Genomic DNA, 15,566 nt, shown 5'->3' on the forward strand with positions numbered 1-15,566 from the left:
TTTCTGATAACAGTTTCTAATTCTTCACGACTAACAGGACTATTTAGAGCATTTACCTGGTCCTGGTTTAACTTTGATATATGGTACTTATCTAAAAAAGTGTCCATTTCTTTTACATTTTCCAATTTTGTGGCATACAGGCTTTTGTAGTAAGATCTAATGATTCTCTAAATTTCCTCTGTGTCTGTGGTTATATCCCCTTTTTCATTTCTGATCTTATTAATTTGCATGTTCTCTCTCTGCTGTCTGATTAGTTTGGCTAGGGGTTTGTCAATCTTGTTGACTTTCTCCAAGAACCAGCTTTTTGTTTCATTGATTCTTTGGATTGTTTTCTGTGTTTCTATTTTGTTGATTTCTGCCCTCAGTTTGATAGTTTCCAGTCCTCTACTCCTCCTAGGTGAGTCTGCTTCTTTCTTTTCTAAAGCTTTCAGGTGTGCTGTTAAGTCTCCAATGTGTGCTTTCTCCGTTTTTTTTTTTTTAAAGTGGGCACTTAGTGCTATGAATTTTCCTCTTAGCACTGCTTTCATAGTGTCCCATATGTTTGAGTATGTTGTGTCTTTATTTTCATTAAATTCAAGAAAGGCTTTAATTTCTTTCTTTATTTCTTCCTTGACCCAGCTGTGGTTCAGTAATTGACTGTTCAGTTTCCATGAGTTTGTAGGCTTTCTGGGGGTAGCATTGTTGTTTAATTCTAATTTTAATCCATGGTGATCCTATAAGATGCAGTTGGTTACTAATATGTTTTTGTAACTGTGGAAGATTGCTTTGTTACCGAGTATGTGGTCAATTTTCAAAAATGAGCCGCAGAGAAGAAAGTATATTCTTTCCTGTTTGGGTGGAATGTTCTATAGATGTCTGTTAAGTCCATTTGGTTCATTACCTCTATTAAGTCTCTTAATTCTCTGTTAGGTTTCTGTCGAATTGACCTGTCCATTGGTGAAAGAGGAGTGTTGAAGTCTTCCACTATCAGTGTGTTTGGTTTAATGGCTGCCTTGAGTTCTAGTAATGTTTCTTTTATATAAGTGGGTGCTTTTGTATTAGGGGCATAGATATTCAGGATTGAGACTTCATTCTGATAGATTTTTCCTGTTATGAGTATAAAGTGTCCCTTTCCATCTCTTCTGATTGATTTTAGTTTGAAGTCAACTTTGTTAGAAATTAGTATGGCCACACCCGCTTGTTTCTTAGGTCCATTTGCTTGATAAACCTTTTCCCAACCCTTTACTGTGAGTAGATGTCTGTCTTTGTGGTTGAGGTGTGTTTCTTGTAAACAGCAGAATGTTGGATCCTGTTTTCGTATCCAATCTCTTAGCCTGTGCCTTTTTATAGGTGAATTGAGTCCATTGATATTAAGTGATATTAATGACCAGTGGATGTTAACTCCGGTTGTCATTGTTTATTTGGTAGTAGAGACTGTGTGTTTCTTTTCTTTGCGATGTGCTTGTGAAGGGTCGCTAGATGTCTGAGTTATTTTGGGCAATGCTGGACTCCTTTGTTTGTGAATTTCCTTCTATTACTTTCTGCAAGGCTGGATTTGTGGCTATGTATTGTTTAAATTTGTTTTTATCCTGGAATATTTTGTTTTCTCCATTTATAGTGAATGAAAGCTTGGCTGGGTATAGTAATCTGGGCTTGCATCCATGGTCTCTTAGTTTCTGCAAAACATCTATCCAGGACCTTCTGGCTTTCATGGTTTCCATAGAGAAGTCAGGTGTTAGTCTGATAGGTTTTCCTTTATATGTTACTTGACCTTTTTCCTTTGCAGCTCTTAATATTTTTTCTTTATTCTGTATGTTTTGTGTTTTGATTATAATATGGCGAGGGGATGTTTTTTTTTGATCCAGTCTATTTGGTGCTCTGTAAGCTTCTTGAACCTTAATAGGAATATCTTTCTTTAGGTTTGGGAAGTTTTCTTCTATAATTTTATTAAATATATTTTCTGGGCCATTGAGCTGTAATTCTTCTCCTTCTTCTATGCCTATTATTCTTAGGTTTGGTCTTTTTATTGTGTCCCAGATTTCCTGAATGTTTTGTGATGAGAATTTGTTGGATTTGTTGTTTTCTTTGATCAGTGCGTTTATTTTCTCTATAGTATCTTCAGAGTCTGAGATTCTTTCTTCTATCACTTGTATTCTGTTGGTTATGCTTGTTTCTGTAGTCTCTGTTCGTTTACGTAGATTTTTCCATATCCAGCTGGCCCTCGGGTTGTGTTTTCTTCCTTGCCTCCATTTCAGTTTTCAAGTCTTGCACTGTTTCCATTATCTGTTTGATTGTTTTTTCTTGGTTTCCTAGGATATCATTTACGGATTTACTCAATTCTTCAAACTTTTTGTTATTCTCGTCCATTTCCTTAAGCGAGTTTTTCACCTCCTGTTTAAGGGACTCTATTACTTTCATAAAGTCAATTTTTTCTACTTCTTGATTAGTGTGTTCAAGTCCTCCTGGTATAAGTTCGCTGGGTTCTGGTGCTTTCATGTTGTTTTTCAAATTGTTGGAGGAATTCTTGCATTGGCGCCTGCCCATTTATTCCTCTGAATAATCCCCTTTGGGTCTTCTTTTAGAAGTTCAGTTCCCCCCAATGAATTCAATTCACTCACCCCAATGAATTATGGATCCTCTGGCAGACTGTCAGGTCTCCTTGCAGGCCAAGCAGCTCTTAGACAAAGGCCTACCTTGCTCCGGGCAGTCAAATGAAGGAGGGGACCTCCCACCGGCCTGGGTGCACTCAATTCCAGGTCCCCGGCGCCCAAACAGGCTGAACTGTGGGATTTTGTGGCCCCAAAGAGGGGAGGATGAGGCGGGGTAGGGGTTTCTGGGTGCAAGCTGGGAAGGGACAGGAAGAGAGAGGCAGTATCCCGGGAGAATAACCCCTGCAGGAAGAGCAGGAAGTGTGCGGGTAGGGGGGAGAGTTGGGGAATGTTGGTGGTCCCTCTTTGGGCAGCTGCCCCGGTTCAGGAACTCAATCCTCACTCACCCCAATGAATGATGGATCCTCTGACAGACTGTCAGGTCTCCTTGCAGGCCAAGCAGCTCGCTGACAAAGGGCCTACCTTGCTCCAGGCAGACTAATGAAGGAGGGGACCTCCCACCGGCCTGGGTGCACTCAATTCCAGGTCCCCGGCGCCCAAACAGGCTGAGCTGTGGGATTTTGTGGCCCCAAGGATGGGAGGATGAGGCGGGGTGGGGGGTTTTGGGTACAAGCTGGGAAGGGACAGGAAGAGAGAGGCAGTATCCGGGGAGAATAACCCCTGCAGGCTAAATTATTATTCTTTTTTAATAAAATACTGTATCAGCAGATGCATAAAAGCCACACCAAAATCTGAATAAAAATATTTTCATCCCAAAGAAAATTGCAATTTAGAATTAAGTAACCATGAATTGATCATTATTTCCTTATGCTTTGTTACAGAAATAACAAGGGTAATTTATATTTCTCTAAACTAGAGTGCTTTTCCCTTTACTACCAATAGTCTTACTGTTTTCTCATGCTATACACATTCCATGTGTTTTATAGATTTATTTTTTGCTTATGCTACAAGATCATATATTTACACATAGTTTTCTTTTTATCCCTAATTTCTGATTTGCTTATTCTGATGCTGCCTTTCTCCATTTTCCAACACCATTTCATGTTTGAGCCTTTCCTTCTCCAGTATCCCCAGATGGTTTCATTTTATTGCTATTTTACTATATCCTCTTTCTAAATCCCCCAGAGCCTAATGTCTTCTTTCTAGTTACTTGACTTCTACGAATTAAACCCACCATGGAAGTATTCAAACCTGGGAACCACATATGAATAAGAACATCAAACATTTGTCTTCAAGGACCTGGGTGACCTTATTCAATGTATTTTTACAAGTTCCATCCACTTAAATATAGAGTTCACAATTCTTGTTTTACCACTGAGTAATATTCCATTGTTTATATGTCTCACCTTTTCAAAATATATTTGTTCTTTGTTGGAAATCTAGGCTGATTCTCTTTCCCAGGTTCTGTGAATAGGATGAAAATAAACATTGATGTACAAGTGTCTCTCTAGTAAAATGTATTTCTGTACCATACCTTACAACTTACAATACCAGCCTTCAGGTAAGATGTATCCTCTAGTACCTGACTCTCATGTAGTGATTAACTGATTTCTAATTGTATTCATTGCTTGATTCACAGGGAAGTCTTCATCCCTGGTAAATATGTTCAAAGGCCCATGGCTTGGGATGACATAGGCCTTAGTAGACCTTATGCTAGTATTATTGCTCATAGTCTTATTATCAAAATGTCTCATATTTATGTTTACACCCAATAGATTAGTATTTGTCTCTCCCTTGATCACAGAAACTTCTGTATGTAACATGTAATGATAAATGCAGACATTCACATCTGGTCAAAGTCCTAAGAATGAAGGACCGAATTATTCATCAACAGATGAGTCATCTGTGTCTACTTCCCACCCAAAACCCACGGACTCTCATAAAAAAACCTGGAAAGCATTAAGATCCAGAACATGGAATTGACAGACTTGAAATGCTGTCTCCAGGACCTGACATGACCATTGTACACATGCACTCACAACAGCTGTAATTACCAGCAGAGGACCTCAACAAATTATTAAGTCAAGCTTAGCAGTATTATTTTGGTTGCTTGGACTACTTGGTGGAAATGAGAATTAAATTTCATAAGTTGTTCTTCAAGATTCTTACATGCAACTTGCTGAATTTTTGCCTTGATTTCAGCAATAAACAAAATGTAACATGTTTTAAAAATATGAAAGCATGGCTATTCAGGCTCTATGTCTCCCATTACTAAGAGTCTTTGCTAAGGTTAACTTCATAGATTGCATGAATTTTCCATTGTATTTGGTTTTGTGACTTCACTATCTTCTGTAACTATGCAAGGCTTAAAGTGAAGGGATTAGATACCAAAACAGTCAGAAAACTTTTGACCTAAAGTTTGTCCTGCCTGGAGAGTTTTCTAGGACCAGAATCTAGCCGAATCATCGTGAAAGAGACAAGAGAGACTTCATCCAGCGACTTATGAGAGCAGGTGTACAGTGACACAGCCAAACAATAAGTAGAATTCATGTAGTCATATGGAGGGGAGGAAGGAAATATTGGAAAAAACAGAGTGTAGTGGCAGCAAGGATTGGAGTGGCAGGAGAAAATTATAAGCCAGGGCAGATGGGTGCTAGGTGCACTAGTGTTAGTGTGTGGTACCCATACAGCTTCTTGAAACCCTGCTCACTGCTTCCTGTGGCTGCTGTAGTTTGTCAGCTTGCCCCCAGCCTCACGTGTGTGCAGCTAACTGTGTACCACAGTTTTCCTGATTCCTGCATCCCATGGGCAACTGCTGTACATTCTTCCTGACCTATGTCTCTTTAACAAAAGTCTGTTCAGTTTGGTTTTGAGTTCTGCTTCAAAAATCAATAGATTTTTCTGGCTGATGTTGTTATAAAACCTTAAAAGTATCAACTAAGTCAGGATTTTAACAGAGGTTAAATCTGTTAAATCTGCTAACTATAATTTTTTTGAAATTTGTAAATCACTTCTAAGATAATGTCTGATAATATCCCCTCCTAGGAATTTAATAACTTTTTCATTTCTATTATTGATGGAATTCCAGGAGAGGTATATGACCTAACTGGGGTTGTATATACTCTTAGTCACAGCTGCTATCAGTTTGATAATTCATATTATATCTTTGAAGAAAAGGTTTGATAATAGAGTCAAGAATGAGAGACTTTTAGAAATGATACAGACTTTACAGACTAGTTATGAGAAGATGGCAGAAAGGATTCATACCACTGAAAATGATAACCATAAATTGAGAGGCAAAATCGATTCCATGTCAATAGGTTATGAAACCATACCAAATGGCACTGAAAGATTATCTGAAAGGATTCATACGATTGAAATTGACAATCAAATTGTTAAAAAGTTGTGATCTAACGGGAGACCACCAAGTCCGGTCGGAATGGGACTGATGGAACAGGGGACCAAACCGGACTCTCTGAATGTGGCTGACGGTGGAGGAGGACTAAGAAACCAAGGACAATGGCAATGAACATGAACTCTACAGCATGGACGGGCTCACTGTGAGCCTTGTCAGTTTGGTTGCTCACCTTCCTGGACTTAGAGGGAGCTGGGAGGACCTTGGACTAAACATAGTGAAGGGAACCCTGATGGCTCTTTGTCTTTGGAGAGGGGTGGAGTGGGGGTATGGGTGGAAGGGAGGGGAGGGAAGGGGGAGGAGAAGGGGAGGAGATGGAAATCTTGAATAAAAAAATGAGAAAAAAAAAGTTGTGATAAGCTAGCAGATAGAACATACCTCCTAGAAGGCAATCTACATGCCATCTAAATAATCTGTAAGGATGAGAAGATATCATTAATGGAAAAATTAAAAAAAAACTTGAAATCACATGTGCAGAATAAGAACTAGGAATTATTTGATTTGATGAAATCATTAGAAATATCCACAGGTCAATAGATTCAGACAGTAACAGTAATAAAAAGATTTGAATCAATTTAGGAACTTGTCAGAACTAGCAAGCAAGGAGAGGAGGTACAGGTAAAAGACGAGTAAAGATTTTGCATCTCCAGCACCTATAAGAGTCAGAGATAACTTACCAAGAGTTTCAGCTACTTATGTTGTCACTACCTATAAAAAGTCACCAAATACACAATATCCAAAAGAGATATAAATTGTAGTAGTATCAAAAAGTTCCACAATGGCTCAGAATGGAGTATAACAAAGGTTTACTATTTAGGGGTAAACTCAAAGTAAGGGTAGTTATCCACAGACCTCTGCATGTGCTGAGAACTGGAACCAAATCCAGAAAAAAAGGGAGCTGCACATTTTTCATCTGCACTTATAATACATAAGAACATGCCCCAAATGACTGGTATCTTAAATGCTATTGTCTGAAGGAGTTCTCACAACAGTTTAGAGAATGTAAATGGGAACCTATACATATGAAAGATCTAAACTATAACAAACAAGCAATAGTATCTTATGGCATGTTTTCACCATATGTGAGGGAGTTGATAAAGACATGGGCTTCAAGAAATAAGGTTATTCCACATGATTGGCTTCAACTAGTCTCAGCTATACTAGACCATGGTCCACAGCTTCAGAGGAAGAGTTTTTAGAGAAAAGAAACTAAGGCCTTTAACATTAATGTAGAGTCAGATGTTTTGAGGTTTCCCAAGGTCAGATTCTTTGTGAGGGCCCTTATTCTGATCCAGACAAGCAGGATATATTCAATGAACACATCTTGTTCCTATGCTATACAGCAGTCTTGAATGCTTGGGACAAGATTCAAGAACTAGGGAAATAATTTAGTCATATACTAAGGTTATATAAGACCCAAGAGATCCTTTATTTAATCTTAATAAGATTAACTAAAGATTTACAAATAGGGGTAGCATATCAAGAAGCCAGAGGAGTACTCATTGAATCTCTGGTTTTTGAAAATGCTAACTTAGAATGCAAAAGTTACTTTATCCCTTAAATTTAGATTAGCACCAATTGATGAATGGATCCTACACAAACCAATATTGAGTTTTTTGACTGTATCACTGAGGCTTTTTAGCCAACACCCCAGGCCAGAACTGGAATTGGAATTCCAGCTTTAGGAATTGAAATCGAAATGAAGCTACCTGGGTTTGGGCAATCACTAGCACTTCACGTTCCTTTGCTGCCATGACCATCATTGCTGCCACTACACTAGAGGAGTCATGAACACCATGAGATATTGGCCCATTGATCAACTGATTGGGACAAATGAGGCTTGCAGTATTTCAGGGTGCCTCTTAGGGACCTGCCTTGGGTCATCTGCATATGTGTTATTGTTGAGTAGCTATGAGTGTTTGTGAGATTACTATCTGGGAGTAGGTCCTCTTTCTGACACTTTTGTCTACTTACAAGACCCCTTTCTTCCTACTAAGTTGTCTCATCAAGACTTTATATACTGGTATGTGCTTGGTTCTATTGTAACTTACTTGCCCCATTTGTTGAAAATATCCCTGGGATGCCTGCTCTTTTCTCAGGGGAAGCAGAAGGATTGCATCTGAAAAAGAGGGGGAAGTATGGGGAAGAGGCTGGGGGGAGCAGGAACTGTCATCATTATTAATGCCCCAGCAATGCTTAAATAAGCATGGATAGCCAGTTTACTGCAGTTCTCCAGTTGTTTCTATCCTGGGCAATCCTAGATGCTTGTGTTATTGTCACACCCAAAGTTCCACAGTCTTCCTTATCTTGTCTATCCAGTATTTTGAGCCTTCCTCTTTACTTTGCCCTGTGTACTCCTCTAAGCAATGTTATTTTTGGGTGTCTGCCATCAGTCATTCTTATACCATGACCAAAATATCTCAATTCCTATTGCTGTATCCTCTAGTTTATTTTCTTCTGTAGATGGAGATGTTTCTTACTGTCATCATTGTGCAACCTATGTCTTTGTTTGATGTCTAGAATCCTCCTGAGATGTGCTATCTCCAACACATTCAGCCTCTGTTCTGAGGAGTATTTAATTGTCCAAGTTTCAGAGTTGTAAAGAAAGCAGCTCAAGTCAAGTATCTCACATACTTGTAATTTTGCTGTCATTATGTTTCTTGCTGACCAAACCTTTTCTTGTGTCTGGAATGCATCCCTTGCTATGGCTATCCACCTCTTGACACCTGAAATAGTTCCATCCTTTGAACTGAGGCTTCCTCCCAGATGGAAATAAATGTCTGGGTTTTTTGAGGTTCTGATTATTTATTACAATGTTAAAAATCCTTGTGTGCCCTTCCCATGTATTGTATCTCAGTCCTCAATGTTTGCTTTCATATAAAGATTTTGGTTTACTTCCACCACTTTATTTACCATGGTCTTCAGCTCATTTGGACTTTCAGCAAGTAGTGATGATCATTAGTACGATATTTCAGTAAGTGAACATCTTTTAGTAAGGTCTTCTCCATTGTGCTGAAATGGACCAAGGCCAGCACAGAGGAAATCCTAGCAGAGGCCCAGTGCAGATTCAGAGCACAATTGATCATATCTTCACTTTGAGGCATCTAGAAGAAAAAATATGAAGAATTTGGAAAAGTCTTGTATGTCTGTTACATCCATTTCAGGAAGGTATTTGATAGCATTTGAAGGAAAAGACTTTGGGAAATTCTGAGGTTCTATGGGTACCCAGAGAAAATCACAAGAACACAAGAAAATGCCTATAAAGATATCTTTGAATCAGTCAAAGTCTGTGGGGAACTAAGTGGTCACTTTAAGACAATTGTAGGAGTCTTGCAGGATGTGTCTTCTCACCAGTATTCTTTAATGTATTCCTGGAATTAATAATACCAACAGCACTGGAGGATGCGCAGATGGGCGTGCAGATGGGTGGTGTGAGAATCAATACTGGCATTTCACTGACAATGAGGGGGAATCTTTTGTGAGCTTAGGTCCTGATGTTACACCCAAAGCATCTGCATGGAGCTGAGCGAAGGTGAATGGGATGTATTCTTCAGACAGAAATAGGACTTGGACCTTGGCATCCTGTGGCTTGACCCAAGTGTGCTGCCTCCAACCTCTCCAGCTGGAGTTGGTCCTTATCTAAAAAGTTCCGTGCTCATGAATATGCAAATTACCTGGATCTATTATGCTAAATACAAGGATGTCCACACCCCAGACAAACAACATATAATCATTGTCCTCTCTACAGTCACTGAGCACACAGGTCCTCACTGTGGGATGGAGCTGGATCGTTCTCTTCCTCATGTCAGCAACTACAGGCAAGGGGCATTCCAGTTCCAGACTTGCAGAAGGAACAGGGACTGAAGTGACAATGACCCCTAAAATGCCTTTTCTCCACAGGTGTCCACTCCCAGGCCCAGCTGCAGCAGTCTGGGCCTGAGTTGGGAAACCTTGGGCCCCAATGAGTTGTCCTGTAAGAATTCTGGTTATATTTTCACTGACTACTTTATTACCTGGGTGAAGCAGAAGACTGCACAAGGCCTCGGGTGGACTGTATGGATTGATCCTGAAGACGATGAAATTAAATATGCTCAGAAGTTCCAGGGACAGACCACACTGACTGCAGACACATCCTCTAGTACTGCCTACAGAGAGCTCAGCAGCAGCAGACTCTGCAGTCTATTACTGTATGAGACACAGTGTTGCAGCCACATCCTGAGTGTGTCAGAAGCTCAGGAGGAGCATGAAGCTGTTCTGGGAAAGAGATGACAGAGAATATTAGACTGGAGACTTGCTCATGAATAATCATCTGAGTGTCCATTTTCTGCCTCATCCTCATAATACTATAGTTTTTCAACTTTTTCATATTACAAACAAATAATATGATGCTGATTGAACAAGTCCTCTTGTACATCATACTGTGACAGTCTCTTCATCAATAACCATCTCCATTGACAAGTATGTTACTTAATAAAATAATAAAACCCAAAAGGTGTGATTATGCTTTATGACAAAAATACCTCTGTATTATTAAAGACTGAACTCTTTTCAGGGTAGCTTTCAATAATCTAAAATACGAATTTGGCAAGTAAGGGGTAAATAAAGTCTGGATAAACAAAATATTTTAATGCTCTTAAGTGTTACTTAAACTCTAATGTATAGTTATGTCTGCCTTTGTGGTCCAACAGAATCCAATGTCTTAGAATGTAAGATATGTATAAAAATGCACAGCCACATAAGTGTAATTCCTATAAGTTGGTAATAATGAAGTACTTTTCCCAAAAATCATTAAGTCAATCAATGCACTTTCTAATTGAGGTAGTTTCTGAGATCATACATTATTTCCTGGTCCCATATTTACTTCCTTCATGGTCTCAGAAAATTGTCCTACAGTCTCAAGTCTTAACAGAACATGAACCTATACAGATACAGCATCAGCTCTCACAGGGCATTGGATACCTGGTGATCACCTTGTTGTACAGTGTGTCTAGATTTTGGCCTGGTGGAATACTTGTAGACTCCATCAGTTGAGCTGTCTATCAACTTCATCATCAGTGGTGACTGCTACAGTTATATCCCATAACACCTAAGACTGGGATTCATGGAGGTGTGGAAAACAGCTATGCTCAGCTCACCATTCATCCTTTAATCATCTACTTAACATCACCTTAGGACACTGAAGCCAGATGTCAAAGTCATAGTTTGGGCACTGTGTGTGAACTCATATATAAACTTGCATTAGCTGATTCTCCAAACCAGCAGGTGGCACTGTAGATCCATCCACCAACGCCCGAAAAATAAAAGATAGCAGAATCTGATAAGGAAGTTATGCACTGACTGATTTCCTCTGTGGATTCCATTGCCAACATCATTACATTCAGAGACTGTGGAGTAGTTGAAATGTGAGATCCCTGTGCTACAATACTCGAGAACTTCCTTGTTTATTACAATCAATACAAGAGGCCAAATTGTAATATATGAGCCAAATTGGAATCCTATTGCCACTGGATAGGAAACTAGGTCATGAACCACTCATTATTATAGGTTAAGAGTATTTGGGTCTCAGGATCATGGGAAATATTTTGGGAGAAATTGTTCCCAAAACACAGAGTTGATACTTCAGGTGTGTCCACAGTTCTGCAGACCCCTGATAATGAATGGATGACAGCAATCTCCAGTGTTCTATGCTTGTGTCTGTTGGGGGCAGGATGGTCAATGCATCTTCACAGCATCACAGTTATGGTTGACTCTGAGGAAATCATTGAACCATTGACATGTGGGTCACATTAACAAACATGGATGTGATGACATTGTTCTCGGTGTGATGGGAGAGCTCTCTCTGCAAAGGTGCAATAATGGAACTGGGAATGTTTAGGACTTGGAACTCGTAATACCACTGAATAACTCAGAAATTCTTTACCTTTCTGTGTTAAATAGATTCCTGCTTTGATCTAAGGAATGTTCATCCTCATTCATGTGTAAATTTTAGAAATTATGTTTGTAAATATAGTCATGTCCACCTATACCACAATACCACAATAATATGCTCTTGTTCACTGTCCCTGAGCACACAGGTTCTCAGCATGTACTGCATTTAGATCATCCTCTACCTGGTATAAGCAACTACTGGTTAGTGTGTTTCCAAAACTGGGTTTGGCTGAAAGCCGGAAAGTGCAGTGACAATGGCATCCTTTTCACAATTGTCTACTCCCATGTTCAACTACCACAGCCTATGGATGAACTGAGAAATCCTGGAGGCACATTAAATGTGTCCTGCAAGAATTTTTACTCATATCTTCCCCACTGGGTATTGCAGAAACCTGGACATAGGATTGAAAGGATTGATTGGAACTCCCAAGCATTACCAGAATAAAGCATGGACAGAAGTTTGAGGACCGAGCTCCATTAGATGTAGGCACAATGCCTAAGACTTCCTACATGGAGCTCAGAAGATTAATATGAGTAGTCTCTCATCTATTACTGTGTAAGACACAGTTTTACATCCACGGCTGAGCTGTTTCAGAAACTCTGAAGGAGCAGGAGACTGTCTTGGGATGAGAGGACAGAAAGACAAGTTTTGTCTTGCTCAAAACTTGTGGTTAAGTATTGATGACAGGAATAATAGGACTAAAATTAATCCTCATTGCATAAGGAAATTTTCTAATAACGATGCATACAAAAATTAGTTTCAAATTTGTAAAGTTGACCCACATATTCCACTGCTATTGTCAGTGTCAATACATGTGTCTGCCATAATTGGGTAAACACTTTGGAACAGAAATGTTTGATCACATATTAAATAAATGTCTAACTCCTAGGACATGAGCAATATTGCTGATGGGATATTAATAACACTGATTCATCAATCCAATGCATATTTATATGCTTTGAGAAATAGATTCAGAGTTTAAGCATTTCACACAGACTCCTCCAGTCCCAATAACTTCCTATAATCACAAGCCTGTTACATATTGTGATACACAATTTGACCACCTTAGGAGACGATGCTCTTATTATTTCTCCACAATCTCACAGAGTCCAGGACTTTGTGAATGAATTCCCTTAGGAGAATAGGATATATCTGTGAATCTATACTGTTTAATCAGGCAGTATTTCTCTATTATCACCCACGATAGGCATCAGCATTCCACCAAACTGCTGCTTTCCTTCCTTTCTCTCCCTCCAATCCCTACCTACATTTTCCCCAGCTCCCCCATCCAGCTCTCCACTTCTATTCAGTGGAGGGCAGCTTTCCCAGGGTTATCATAAAAACATGGTATAACAAGATGGTGAGGCAACTCAATATGAGGAAAAGAGTTCCAAAACCCACTAAAAGTGTGAGAGACAGCTGCCATCCCACTTTTCAGAATCCTACAAGAAGACCAAGTTACATAACTGTAACACATACAGAGGTACTAGGTCAGCTCAATGCAGGCTTTGCTTTTCAGTTAAGACTTTGTGAGCCCTTATGAGATTAAATTGACTTTTTGGCTTTTCTTGTAGTAGTCGTGACACCTCTGGAATCTACAATCCTTCCTCCTCCTTTTCTACAGGATTCCCCGAGTCTGCCTAACATTTGACTGTGGGTCTCTTCATTTGTTTCCATTAGCTATTTTATGAAGCCTCTGATGACAACTGAACTAGGCACCAATCAATGAGTATAGCAGAATAGAGTTAGTAATCATTTCATTAATTATTTACAGTCACGTGTGGTTTTATCTTAGGCCTCTAGGCTATCCATCCTCCTGATCATGGTCCTCCAAGCAGTGTCAATGGTGAATTCCCTTGTGTGGCATGGGTCTCAAGCCAGACCAGTTATTGCTTGATCACTACCACAATTTCTGTGCTACTTATACCCTAGCACATCTTGCAGCCTGGAGGTTTTGTGGATGGCGGGGTGTCCCACTCCCTCCACTGAAAGTCTTACCTGATTATAGAAGATTGTCAGTTCAGATTCTGTATCTCCTGATGTTAGCATTTTCAGTTAGGGTCACCTTCAAAGATTCCACGGAATTTCTATTCTGATAGGTATCTATCTTGTCCCTGAGATGCCTCCCAAATCCAGTTGTCTCTCCCAGCACTTTGTCTCCATCCTCCCTCTACTTGACCCCTTCTGTTCCTGTCCCATTTAAGCCTCACCTCCAACCATGATGTGTATTCTATTTCCTCTTCCCAGGGAAATTCATATGTTATCTCTTGAACTCTCCATGTTACTTTGATTACCTGTGGATTTTAGCATGGTTCTCCTTTACAGATAGTATCCACTTACTAATGAGTGTATACCATGTTTGTCTTTCAAACTCTGGGTTACCTCACTCAGGATGAATTTTTCTTGTTCTATCCATTTGTCTGCAAATTTCACGATGTCATTTTTTAATAGCTGAGTATTCCTCCATTGTGTAAATGTATCACAATTTCTTTATCCACTCATTGCTTGAGGGTCATCTAGTTTGTTTCCAGTTCCTGGCTATTATGTATAATGCTGCTATGAACATAGTTGAGCAAGTGTCCTTGAGTTAGGGTGGAGTGTCCTTTGGGTATATGCTCGTGGTTGGTACAGGTAGATCTTGAGGTAGAGATTCCCCATTTTTGAGGAACTAAGATATTAATTTCTAAAATGGCTGCATAAGTTTGCACTCCCATCATCAGTGGAAAAGTTTCTCTTGCTCTATAGCCTCTCCAGCATGATGTGTTGCTGTGATTTTAATGCTAGTCATTCTGACAGGCTCAAGATAGAATCTCGGAGTCATTTTTTATTGGGGACCTCTAAGTGCCAACCTCAGTGTCCCCTCAGTGTTCATGATGGCTAACAATGTTTAAAAGTTTTTAAGTGCTTTCCCAACATTTGAGATTCCTCTGTTGAAGATACTCCATTTAGATATGCACCCCATTTTTATATTGAATTAATTGTTTTTTATGTCTAGACTTGAGTTCTTTTTATATTTTGATTATTAACCCTTGGTCTGATGTGGTGTTGGTAAAGATATTTATCACTCTGTTAACTGCCATTTAGTTCTTTTGATAGTGTTCTTTGCCTTACAAAAGCTTTTTAGTTCCATTTGTTAATTGTTCTTATTGCTTGTGCAATGGGTGGTTTGTTCAGGAAATTTATTCCTGTGCCATTGTGTTCAAAGCTATTCCCTACTTTCTCTTCTATCAGGTCAGTGTATCTGGTTTTACGTTGAGGTCTTTTATCCACTTTGCCTTGAGTTTTGTGCAGGGTGATAGATATGGACCTATTTGCACTATTCTACATGCTTACATCTATTTAGACCATTGAAGATGCTTTCTTTTTTCCATTGTATAAATTTTGCTTCTTTCTCAAAAATCAAGTATCCCTAGGTGTGTGGATTTATTTCTGGGCCTTAGTTCAATTCCATTGATCAACTGGTCTGTTTTTATGTCAATATGATGAAATTTTTATTACTTTTCTCTATAGTAAAGTTTAAAGTCAGGGATGATGATACCTCCAGAAGTTCTTTTATTGCACAGGATTGTTTTAGCTGTCAGCAAACTAATTTCCAAAGTCACTATGCAAGTTTACACTCACATCAACATGTGACTATAGATTACCCTTTCCACACATGCATGCCCACATTTGTTGTCTTTTATTTTCTTGATTA

This window comes from Arvicola amphibius, chromosome 7 (assembly GCF_903992535.2).
Source record: "Arvicola amphibius chromosome 7, mArvAmp1.2, whole genome shotgun sequence".
Taxonomy (NCBI): domain Eukaryota; kingdom Metazoa; phylum Chordata; class Mammalia; order Rodentia; family Cricetidae; genus Arvicola; species Arvicola amphibius.